We start from the raw sequence: 12,844 nt of genomic DNA on the forward strand, positions 1-12,844 counted from the left end.
CCGATTTAGTTACGATTTCATTGCTTTTTTTTCATGGACCAAAGGTCCCCGTGATCCACGTTAATGAATTATTTATGTGGGTCTGATTTATATGATGAAACTATTGACCAAAGGCATCGTGATCCGCGTGGAATTTGGTTGTTATCGCAATTATTTTGTTATTTTGTATTAGGATATTCACTACATTATTGTTTAGTAGTGATGACTTATGGGGGTTCTATTTGAATTGTTTTAGAGATGGGTTTTACTTCTTATTCATGATCGATCCGATAGATAAAGTCGGTCCACTATTTTTTGTTCTTTTAGTTTTAGGTCCACTATTTTAGTAAAAGCGATTGAAGAAAAGAAGCTAGTCAAGGGAATAAAAAAAAAAGAACATAGCATTTTAAAAACGTAAAAAAGAACATTTTAAACTTTGAAGCACAAACTAACTACTGTTTTATCACTTAAAATGTAATCGATACACTGTCGTTTATTTTTATTTTTAAAAATTTGAAAAATAATTTATAAATAAGAAAAACAGTTAATATAATGAAATATAAATAGCAACAAAATCAAAATTTAATTCTTATATAAAATAAAAATTCATAAGTAAATGTACAAAAGAAAAAAAAAATGAATAAATAAATCAAATTTATTAATAAACTAAAATAATTTAAAATAAAATAAAATTTCAAAAATAAAAATTTTAAAACTCAAATAAGTAAATAAATTCAACATATACCAGCGAAAGTTTCTGATATAATTGTCATATGTGACAGTTTCCCGATATTGACTTTAAAATTTTCAGACATTATTATTGATGTTGATAGCTTCTTTAATGGCAATGGATTTGGATTTATTTACTTATTTTGAATTTTTTATTTTTTTTAAAAAACTAATTTATTTTGAAATATTTTAAATTTATTTTAATTTATAAATAAATATGATTTACTTACTAATTTATATTTTTTTTACTTTATCTTAACTTTATCTTTTTATTTAAAATTATAAACTATACATTTGCTTCTGAATTTATTTTTTTTTCAATTAAATTATAATCATAAAAGTGATTACATGTTTTTTGTTTGGTTATAAGGAGATAGTTATAATTTTATTAATCTTTTAGGTAACTTTTGCATTTGACTGAATTTTGAAGTATACTTTTGCATGTAAAATTAAGTTTTAGGTCATTTCTGGTATATCTCCCAATAATCAAATTGATGTTACTGATGAAATGGATCTAATATGATATTTTTGTGGTAGATATAAATAGTGACTCTATTTTAATAGAATAGATATAATCTAATAGTAGTATATGTTCTAAAAGTTTCTTAACATTTTTTTACCAATTACAATTTTACTTGTCCTATCTATATGACATGGCTATTTAACAAAACTTTTATTCTCTTACTGTTAATATTAAAAAGGATACTAGAAAAGTCATATCATATTTAATACAGATCTACTTTTGTAAAATAGACGGTTGACAATAAATTGATAACTAAATGAGGATGAAAAACCAATATACTACTATTTAGAGATTACATTGATAATCAGTCAAGAGAATAATAAACTAGTGTTGAAAACCAACATGCTACATTTAATTTGTGGAGGACGCATGGAAAATAAACCTAAGTCTGTCATAGAAAGAGTTTAAGTATATCGAAATTTCCAGACCCGATTTGCGAGTCTACCAATATGGAATCGGTAGACAAATTGCTACTGTTCCCAAAAGAATTGTTCAAATTAACGAGGATAGTAGGTATGAGATACACTTAGAATCATCTCAATGCTGCCAATTACCCCATGTAGTTACATCTTCAGTCAGTTACAACATAAGGGATAGCTAATGGGAGAGCTTCAACCTCAGTCTTCTTGTTTCCGGAGAATAGCTAAATACTCATGGAGAACTTAAATCTTTGGAAGGAATTCCTAACCTTAAGCCTATGCATTTTGCCACTTTCTAACTACCATTGTCAAATGATTGATGTCTCACTTTAGCATTATGGAGCTTTCGGAAGGAAAATTATTTTTCTCTCCTAATAAATAGAAGTAAATTTTCTTATAAATTGGTATGTCTATGTCCATTTGTCCATATCCAAACAAACATTTATGTCCTCTAAGGACTGAGCCCATTTTTTTGTCATCAACTTATACAGACTCTGTGAACCAAACCGGGAGATACTGATCCATGTGAACGACGAAAGACGGTTGCTTCCTGACACTGCGTGCTAGACTATCCACCTTTGAATTTTGCGTTCTTGGTACATGAACGATCTCGGATTGGAAGAAACTTTCTTTCAGGTTTTAATATCTTCCAACTAACTTGCAAAAGCTTGACATTCTTCTAGTTCTGAAACCATCTTCACCAATTGAGAATAATGTGTTGCAAATGTAACCTGAAATTGTAAGTTCCTCATACATTCCATTGCCCAGAGTAGTGATTCCATCTCCGCATGGAGAGGAGAGAGACTAGCCTGAACATTCCTCGCCCCCATCAGCCCATCGAATCCTTCTAAAGTACTGAACCAACCCTGTCCGGAGAAAATATCATTCTCTTTCCATGAACCATCTGTGAAACACCATCTACCTGGAATTGACGGTAAAGACGTAACCTCTACGTGTGATATTGTCTTCTGTTCATTCACTATTTGTGCTTTAGCCCAAAGTGTTGATTTTGTTTCTGCCACTGCCAATTTGAGCGTATCCCTAGGATCAATATCCAGATTGCTAAAAACTTTATTATTCCTTAATTTCCAAATGTACCATAGTATCCATGCAAACTGATGATCATCTAACTGCGGAAAGACTCTCCAGAAAAGATGATTCATGTTTGTAAAAGGAGACCTTGTTGGGAAAATAGCTGGATTTGATGTTATCTTTGAAAGAGCCCAAACCTGAAGTGCTGAAGGACATTCAAAAAACACATGGTTTATCGATTCCTCGTTAGCTCTGCATCTTGCACAACATATATCACCAGTTATCCCTCGCGCTTGCAAATTTTTCTTGACTGCTACACACCCTATCACCAATTGCCATAGGAAATGTTTTATCTTTGGTGGACACCGTATTTTCCAGCAGAAAGACTTCAATACATCTAATGTGGGTCCAAACATTACTGATGATCTTTCCATGTCTGGATAAACCCGATCTACCTGATATCCTGATATGACCGTATATTTTCCATTGTTTGTGAAATGCCATCCATCTCTATCTACCAACTTGGTTCTGCTCACTGGTATACTTTCTATAATTTTCAAATCATGTGGGTCCACTAAAGCCCATAATGCCTGCGAGTTCTAATTTCGCAAAGTAGGATCAATGAGAGAATCCACTGTGAGGTCTGGGTAATGATTCTGTTGGTTTTTATTAGCTGGTCTCGGGCGAGTGGTTGGGAGCCAGAGATCATTCCATACAGATATATATGATCCTGATCCCACCCGTTTGATTAGTCATTTGCTTACCAGAGATCTAGCAGATGTGATACTCCGCCAGCCATATGACAGAGAGTATGAACAAATCGGTTCTAGGGGTGCGGCATTCCTGTAATACCGACCTTTGAAAACTCGAGAAAATAAAGTATTTGGCTTCTCAATCAATCGCCATAACTGTTTACCAAGCATCGCTGTGTTGAAATCAGTGATGTCTTTGAACCCTAATCACCCTTCCTCCTTGCTAACACATACTTTGTCCCATGATTTCCAATGCATTTCTCTTGTGCTTCCCCCTGGACTCCACCAAAATTGGGCTACCGCGCTTGTCAATTTTTTTGCGGTTGCTTTAGGTAATCGATAGCAAGACATCACATGATTTGGTAATGTCATGACCACTGATTTAATTATCACTTCCTTTCCTCCTTTTGTGAAAAACTTAAAAGTCCAACTGTTAACCCTTTTGTTTAGCCTATCTTGCACGAAGCTGAAAACTTGAATCTTTGAACCCCCAAGATTTTCTGGTAATCCTAGATAAGTTCTCATTCCTCCAAGATTCTGAATACCCAAAATATCTGTCAATTTATATCTGATTGATTCCTCAATCTTGTGCCCAAATTGGATCGAAGACTTATAAAAATTAATGAGTTGACTTGATACCATCTCATATTCCTTTAAGATCTTAAGAATAGTTTGACATTCTTCTCTTTGGGCTTTACAAAAGAAGAGACTATCGTCCACAAAGAGAATATGAAAAATCGATGGACATACTCTGGCTACCTTCATACCTATCAGTTGTCGCCCACTCTCCGATTTTTTAATATTTGCAATCAAAGCCTTATTACACAATATAAATATATAAGGGGATAAAGGATCTCCTTACCGTAACCCCGTATGTGGAATAATGAGACCATGTGGTTGGCCATTTAGTAGAACCCGATATTGAACCGATGATATACACTCCATCATTAGCTTAATCTATTGAAGATCAAAGCCCATATTTTCTAGTAAAGCCTTAATAAAATCTTATTCCACCCTATCATACACTTTACTCATGTCCGTTTTAATTTCCATATACTTTCTTTGACATGCTTTATTAGTCCGTAATCCATGAAACATCTCATGAGCTATAAGAATATTATCAGTTATCAACCTCCCAGCCACGAATGCCGATTGAGTTTCTGAAATGAGAGACGTACGACATAATTTCAACCGCTGACACAAAACCTTCGAGATAATTGTATACCCTACATTACATAGACTAATTGGCCTCAGCTCCGTCATCCTTGTTGGTCTCTTCGTTTTTGTAATCTTAAAGATATTAGTAATATTTAACTTTGGATTCATTTCTCCAGAAACCAAATTGTTTACCCTTTCTACCAAATCATTCTTAATAAATGCCAGGAATGTTGGAAAAAGAGAGTTGTCATGCCATCCGGTCATGGTGTCTTCTCTGGATGCATCATAAATAAAGCCTCTTTAACCTCACTCTCAGTTGCTATCCTCAACAAATGTTGGTTCATCTGAGGAGTGATACCCGTTGTTACCTATGTGAGAAAACTTTCAAACTCCAAAGGTGAAGTGATGCTGAGTAGATCTTCAAAATAGTCTACAGCCACTTTTTCCACCCCATTATCCTCAGTAATCCAATTTTCCGCATCATCATGTAATCCAACGATCCTATTACGAACTCATCGTTGTTTAGTTAAAGCGTGATAGAATTTTGTGTTAAGATACCCAGAAGAATACCACATATTCCTACTCTTCTGATGCCAATAATCTTCTTCATCCTTATATGCATCTTGTAACTTCCTGGAGACCTCCACAATATCCTCCTCAGATCTGGTATTATCTGTTTGTATTTCTTCGAGAGCTTTCTGTAAATCATTTATCTTTTCCTTTCCAAAAGGTGGATTGTTTTTCCGCCATTTTACAATTTCGTGTCGACAATTGCTAATTTTTGCCACTATATCATCCGCTCTTCCTACACTATGATCTGACCAGCCCATTGTAATGGATTCCATAAGACCCTCTTGTCCAACTCATCTCTTATCAAAACGAATTGCCCTTTCCTCTTGGGAACTTTATCATCTAGGTACGCCACCACTGGCCGATGATCAGATGCCATCATCCCTAAATATTCTGTATAAACAGAGAAATAGAGTGTGCCACTCCTCATTTGCTAGGGCGCGATCTAAACATCTGATCATCACTGCCCCTTTTCCTTTTACTCTTCTCCCTTGTCATGACATTTTGTTTCCCCGGGCCGGAAACTCCAACAAACCGATGTTTCTTATAATGTCATTAAAGGGAATAAACGAATCCGCACTTCTCAAAACTCCTCCATCTTTTTCATGATTTCCAGTAATTTCATTTAAATCGCCAATAATAAACCAGGGTTCGGATCTTGAAACTACATACCTAGTTAACCGTTTCCAGACTTGTTCCCTCATTTTCTGGACCAGATCTCCATAAACAAATCTTAGAAACACCTTTTTTCCAAAGCCACCGCTTCCACATCTGGATCCACTGTAACTAGATTATCGAATCCAGAGTGGAGTTGAAATCTCTGTACAAAGTCAAACTCTTGCTTTGTTTCTGATAAGAATAGAAAATCTGGTTTATGCTTGTGTCATATCTCTCTCAGATAACTCATAGTCCATTTGTTTCCCATTCCTCAACAATTCTAACTTAAAATTTTCATAAAAAAATAATTAAAGATTTGCACCCATGATATGAGCAGTCAGGTATAATAACTATGATCCAAGTGTATTCCACTATTTCATCCCAATCAACTCCACCTCCATCATCAAAAAGATCCAAGAGCAATCCTACAGAAACCACAAACCATAGCCTTCCATAATACGTAAACATCTCCTTTTTTTCCTTGGGTTTTGTATTAAACAAAGGCCTCGTTTATTCTCAGAAATTCCACTACCCAACCCACATATTTGTAAACCAAATAGCCTTTTCACTAGATTATTAGGCCTGGACCAATTATAATAAGAATAATAAGTTCTCCTATTGGGGACAGAAGACCCATTGGACGATATCATGAGGCAATTGATCCATCCTTGCTTCATATACTCAGTCTTCTGTGTATGTGTTTGGGTTAAGGAGACCAAACACATTATCTTGCTTGCTGTGTACACCACAGACACGAAGCCCTTGTATATACCACTTAACCACAATACACCAATGATCCAACGATCTACCAATGAAATAAGACATAACCGAACCAAATTGCTATTCCATGCTGTAGCACTGTCATCGAAACTATGAAGCATCCACACCAAAAACTATAGAGTTTAATTTTATTCCAAGTTATAATCTTAGAGAAAGGTCTAACCTGCAGCAAGTACCAGCTAGACATCCAATAAACCGCAAAGATAAAAACAAGATAACATGCTCTGAGAGCTTATTAAAGAGCTTAAAAAAAAAAAAAAAACACAGACCCAACTCATGACCCCCAATGCATCCTTTGTAAAAAACACACAATATCATACCCAAGCTTTCCACAAGCCATGAGAGGAGAATCCACATTGATTCACTTCCTGATCCATTATACCCAGATCAAATTTCGGTTTAAAGAGACCGCAGATCGCACCTTTATATCCGTTGATTTACCAATCGAAGACTCAAAGATCCGTAAGATTATACGATCCCATATTGATTCCCCATAACTATCGATCCCACTCGAGCCTTTACACCTTTGATTTCTTCGAAGATCTGTGTGATCTTTTCTTGAAGTTACCTCCTTTCCTAGCTTTCCGAAATTGATCCAGTAATGATGTTCCGACCAATCCTTCCTATTCAAATCCCGTTCGTTTCCCGGATCCCACCGCTATAAGATCAAATCTATTAATGACCATGTTCATATAAGTTGTCCACGAGTTCGTTAAGACAATATAAGAAAGATAAAACTACAAAGCAAATCTGCTACAATGGGTCATTCAAAATACAAAGCAAACATGTTACAATCAAAATCTGCTACAATGGATCGACCAAATATTCAAAACATCATAATTCATAAGATTCAAAAGTTCAAAATTCAAAACATCTATTTTATCTATTTTATTAAAATTAAGTCACTATTGTTTTCGACTTTTGACAAGTTAAGATCATTTAATTAATTACTTAAAATAACATATTTGATTATTTACATTAATCAATCAAATATATAACATTTCTAAAAAATCCTAATAATCAATAAGGATATTAATAATAATCAATTTTAAATTTAAATTTAAATTTTCAAATATATTGAGAAAATATAATCGAACTAATTTTTTTAAATATTTTTATTAAATAATACATTAATTTATTTATAATTAGTAATATAATATTATTATAAATTAATATTAATTTAAATTATTATAAAATAAAATATTATATGCTAATTTTTATAAATTTCATAATTATAGTAGTATATTAAAGAGAAGTATATTATGAATTAAATAAAATTCGTATATCTAATGTTTTTATTTAGAAAAACTTAATTCACCGTTAAAACATGTTAAAATTTGTAAAAGATGTAATATTTTTATACAAAATAGAAATTTATTAACATATATTAAACTTTTATATCTATAACTATAAATTATATTTTTATTTGTTTTCACAACACATAACAATACATTATCTAAAAATTATTATATACCAAATATAATAGTATACTCCGATTTAGTTTTCAAAATCGACAGGATAATTTTCCTTTTATTTTATTTTAGCTATTATCGTCAAAAATAAATAAATATTATCTAAAAATGATTATATACAAATATAATAGTATATAACTTACATTTAGTTTATTTGTTATTTACAAAATATGCTATTAGAAAACTAGAAAATTTTAATAATATATTAAAGATATTAATGACAAATCAATTTTAACTATAAAATTAGTGTTTATTTTTATTTATAAAAAATATGTAGAGAAAATATAACAAATCTTACTAAAGTTTTCATTTTTTAAACAAATAATGCATTAGTTTAGTAACAAAATAAAAAGTCAAAAGTCATATAATTTTTCAAATTTCTCTCGACCAAATATGTAATTTTAAAAATATATATTTCAAATTCAATTGATAATATTCCAATTTTACAATATAAAATTATAGATGCTAAATTATAATTGTTTTAATGGAACACGAAAAAAAAATTATTTTGCGAAAATCAAAGTAATATAATATTTTGAAATTTTAAGTTAATAACAAAAACATTAATAACATAACATCCAAAAATATCATATATTAATAAAATTAACTAGAATAATATAATAGATGCTCTATGCACAAAATCTACTAAAATAATTGATCTAAATTACTTTAACTGAACAATGTATTTACTTATCTTTTTTTTTTGCAATATACTAAAATAACACATGTTAAAGTATAGTATTGTTTGAAAACACAACATAGAAATATAATTTATCCGAGAAGTATTTTTTCTATAGTATACTAAACACAATTTTATACATATCGTATTCAAACTGTAAAGATTTTTTTTTTAAAAAACATATTTTAAAAAAGATTCTCAATTTGATTATTTCATATTATGAATTTATTTTACCAAATTCGAAAATATATTATTTTCATATAAATAGATCTACTGGAGATGTGTTCCATAGGATTGAGATATGATCTAAGAGAAATATATTGAGAGCTTTATTTTGAGTAATTTTTAAAGCTAACTAGATCTTGACCCGCACGGAGTTCAATGTAAATTTATAAACTATTGATTTTATAAAATGTCCATTAATATTTTTATGTTTTGTAAAATACATTTAGATTAGAATATATTATATTATAATATAGATGTTTGATAATAATAATTTTTTTTTTTTTGATGAAATGTTAAATTTATTGATCAACTTTAAAAGAATATATGTACAAAGAATGAGTTTTTAGGCTACTAAAGGCTACTGCATAAACTCTAGACTATAGATGAGCACTAAACCATCTCTGCATCAGTCCATATAGCTTTTGATTCGAGCGGTAGTTTGCAGCAGTAATCCTATTCCTTATTGACTTATCAATTAGCCGAGCCAGCTGATCTACAGTCTTCCCCGTCCCGTTGTGTCGCCGGTCTTTCCGCTCCCTCCATATGAAGTAAACGGAGGTTTGCAGGGCCAGACGCAATAAGATAGAAGTAAGCCGATCATAAGAACCCAAAAGCATACTTTGCAGCGTGATTTCCCAGTCCGGGTCAGGGTCTGAACCAAACAGATTGCCTACAACCTGTAACCAGAGTGTGAAAGTATATGGACAAGCGAAAAAAAGATGGTCTCTTGTCTCATCCGGCTCACCACAGTAAACACACCATTGCACATGCCCCCATTGTCTAGTACGATGACCCGTAGCTAGTCTGTCTCTAATGGCCAACCAGGTTATAAATGCATAGCGGGGAACTCCTTGGGGAAACCAGACTAGCTTGCTCCACCTTACTTCCTTCTTTCGCCCACGTAGCTGTTGCCAGACCTCCGACGCTACAAACACATCCTTATAGTTATCTTCTCCATACTTCCACAACACACCATCAGGGACTGCTGATAGAGAGAGCGGAAAGCCGGAGACACTCAGAACTACATCTCTAATGTGTTGATCACGACAGCTTCGAAACCGCATACACCATCACGCAAGACCTCGCAGATTTTAGACTCCCTTGCTATACCAAGCTTTTGCGTACCGACCTCTCCTGTGATCTCAATCAGGCGGCCTAGTGGGTGCCATATATCAGTCCAGAACCTCACACTGCATCCATCCTTAATATCCATTCTTAGAAAGCCTTTCACCAAAGGTTTAAGCCGTAACAATTTCCTCCAAACCCATGATCCCAGCCCTGTATCCTTTGCATCCCAGAATGTCTCCCCTCTCAAAAGATATTTCTTCACCCAGTCTCCCCACAGAGAAGAGGTGCACGAGAACAGCCTCCATATAAGCTTTAGCATGAGCACAGTACTAACTTCACGCACCCGTCGAATACCCAAACCATCTTCTGCATACGGGTAACACACTTCTTCCCAGGCGATTTTGGCCTTGGAGGAATCATGGGGCGAGCCACTCCATAGGAAAGCCGAGCACATACTCTCTATTTCATCAATACATGCTTGAGGAAGACAGAAAGCAGCACACCAAAAGTTGGTCATACTCGCAATTACTGACTTAATGAGCTGAAGCCTACCTGCGTAGGAAAGAGCTTTACTTGTCCAGGAGAGAAAGCGTTTCCTAACCTTTGATATTAAAGGCTCATAATCATTCTTAGACATGATTTTAGAGGTGAGGGGAAGGCCCAAATACTTAATAGGCAACGCAGAGATCGACAGCCCCACCACTGCTGCTTCATTTTCCAAAGCATGTTTCTCCCGGCCAGCTGCAAACACCGTAGACTTTGCGATGTTGATTCTCAACCCTGATAAATCCCCGAACTGCTGGAAGACAGAGAGAGTGTGACGAAGTGATGAGGGTGAGCCATTTGTGAACACAACAATGTCGTCCGCAAAACTCAGATGGGATAATAATTTTTTATCTGTACGTAATATTATATTTATAATTTTATAACTTGATGCAATTTGATGTAATTGTAATATTCATATATTAACCTATTGATTTTTTTTGTTTATTTAATTAAAAATGATTTAATTTTTTACAGTAGGTTTTTATGAATTATTATTAATTTTATGATATTTGGTTTTCTTGAAAATTGTACAGTAGCAGATTAATATATATTATATATTACAGTTTGTGTTTTTATTTTCAGAAAAAAAAAATAACAATTCATTGTAATTAATTAATTTAAATTTTTGATTAAGTGAAGGGGCAGATTTGTAAATAAGGAAGAAATACAATGGCTAAATGTGTAAATAAAAAGAAATATTTAATCTGATATTTGTGTTTCCAAACAATTCTCATTTAATATGTTATCCAAGTTTCCAAACGATAGAATCTGTAAAAGAAAAAGAAATAAAGTGTCTAAATATGTAAATAAAAAAATATTTAATCTGCTATCTTTGTTTTCAAACGACTTTCATTTAATTTACAATTTAAGTTTCCAAACAGTCGCAAAAGGTACTTCAGTTCTAATAAAATAGATAAGAGAAGTTGTTTTTATAATTCTTGTGTTTCTAGAAATTTTCTTCAAAACTAAAAAAGACGAGATTTCTCGCTAAAATTGGAAAATCGATTTTTTCCGCCAAAATTGGAAAATCGAGTTTTCCCTCCAAAACCTAAAAATCGAGTTTTCCTGCCAAAACCGAGAAATCGAGTTTCCTGCCAAAATTGAAAAATCGAGTTTTCCCACCGAAACTGTAAAAGCGAGTTTTTCCCCCGAAACCGATAAATCGAATTTTCCTGCCAAAACCGGATAATCGATTTTTCACCCAAAACCGAGAAATCAAAATTTCCCGCCGAAACCGGAAAATTGAGTTTTCCCGCCAAAAACCGGAAAATCGAGTTTTTCCGCCAAAACCGGAAAATCAAGTTTTCCTGCCAAAATTGAAAAATCGAGTTTTCCCATCGAAACCGAAAAATTGAGTTTTCCCGCCGAAACCGAAAAATTGAGTTTTCCCATCGAAACCGGAAAATTGAGTTTTTCCGTCAAAGCTGAAAATTTGAGTTTTTCGCCAAAACCGTAAAATCAAGTTTTTCCATCAAAACAGTAAAAGCGAGATTCACGCCAAAATCGGAAAATCAAGTTTTTCCGCTAAAATGCATAATCATATTTTTTTGTTGAACTTGCAAATCTTATTTTTGGTCATAACCGCAACAATTTAATTTCCTGAACTTTTTTTGTTTCCGTATAAATTCCCAAAACCGCAAACATTGTGTGATTATATTATATATCTTTTGATGATATTACTATAATTATTACTATAATTATCTAAATCACATGTATTATTTGCTTGTGTTTTGAAAGATATTACAATATGGGCTAACCCTGATTCAACCCTGGCTCAGCCCTTCATACATATATTATTAGGGTTAAAGTATGATTAGGGCTAGAATAGGGCTGGATTTATATTTTATAGCGCTGGGTTGGGCTGGATAACCCAATATAACATCCCTACCCACGCCGAAGTCTGTGTCAATCTATACTATTAAAACAGAAGTCATGACTTCTTTCATGTGTGATTTTTTTTATTTCGACCATCCCTAGAAAACTTATTAAATTTACATAACTTAATAGACTTTATAAATTTTCTTAACAATCTTTTTTTTTTACCATATTCATTGGCGTGGTAACTCATGTGGGCTGATATAATCATGTTGCAAATAAAGTATCAGGAAACTGAAATGGTAAATTAATAATAAGATTAGGTTTTGCATCTAATTATTCTTTTTTCTTACTGTTACGATATATTATTATTATTATTTTATTTTTACTTTTATTTTTGAAGAAGTGATAACTTTATTTATTCTTATATTACAAATATA

Source organism: Brassica napus, chromosome A5 (assembly GCF_020379485.1).
Source record: "Brassica napus cultivar Da-Ae chromosome A5, Da-Ae, whole genome shotgun sequence".
Taxonomy (NCBI): domain Eukaryota; kingdom Viridiplantae; phylum Streptophyta; class Magnoliopsida; order Brassicales; family Brassicaceae; genus Brassica; species Brassica napus.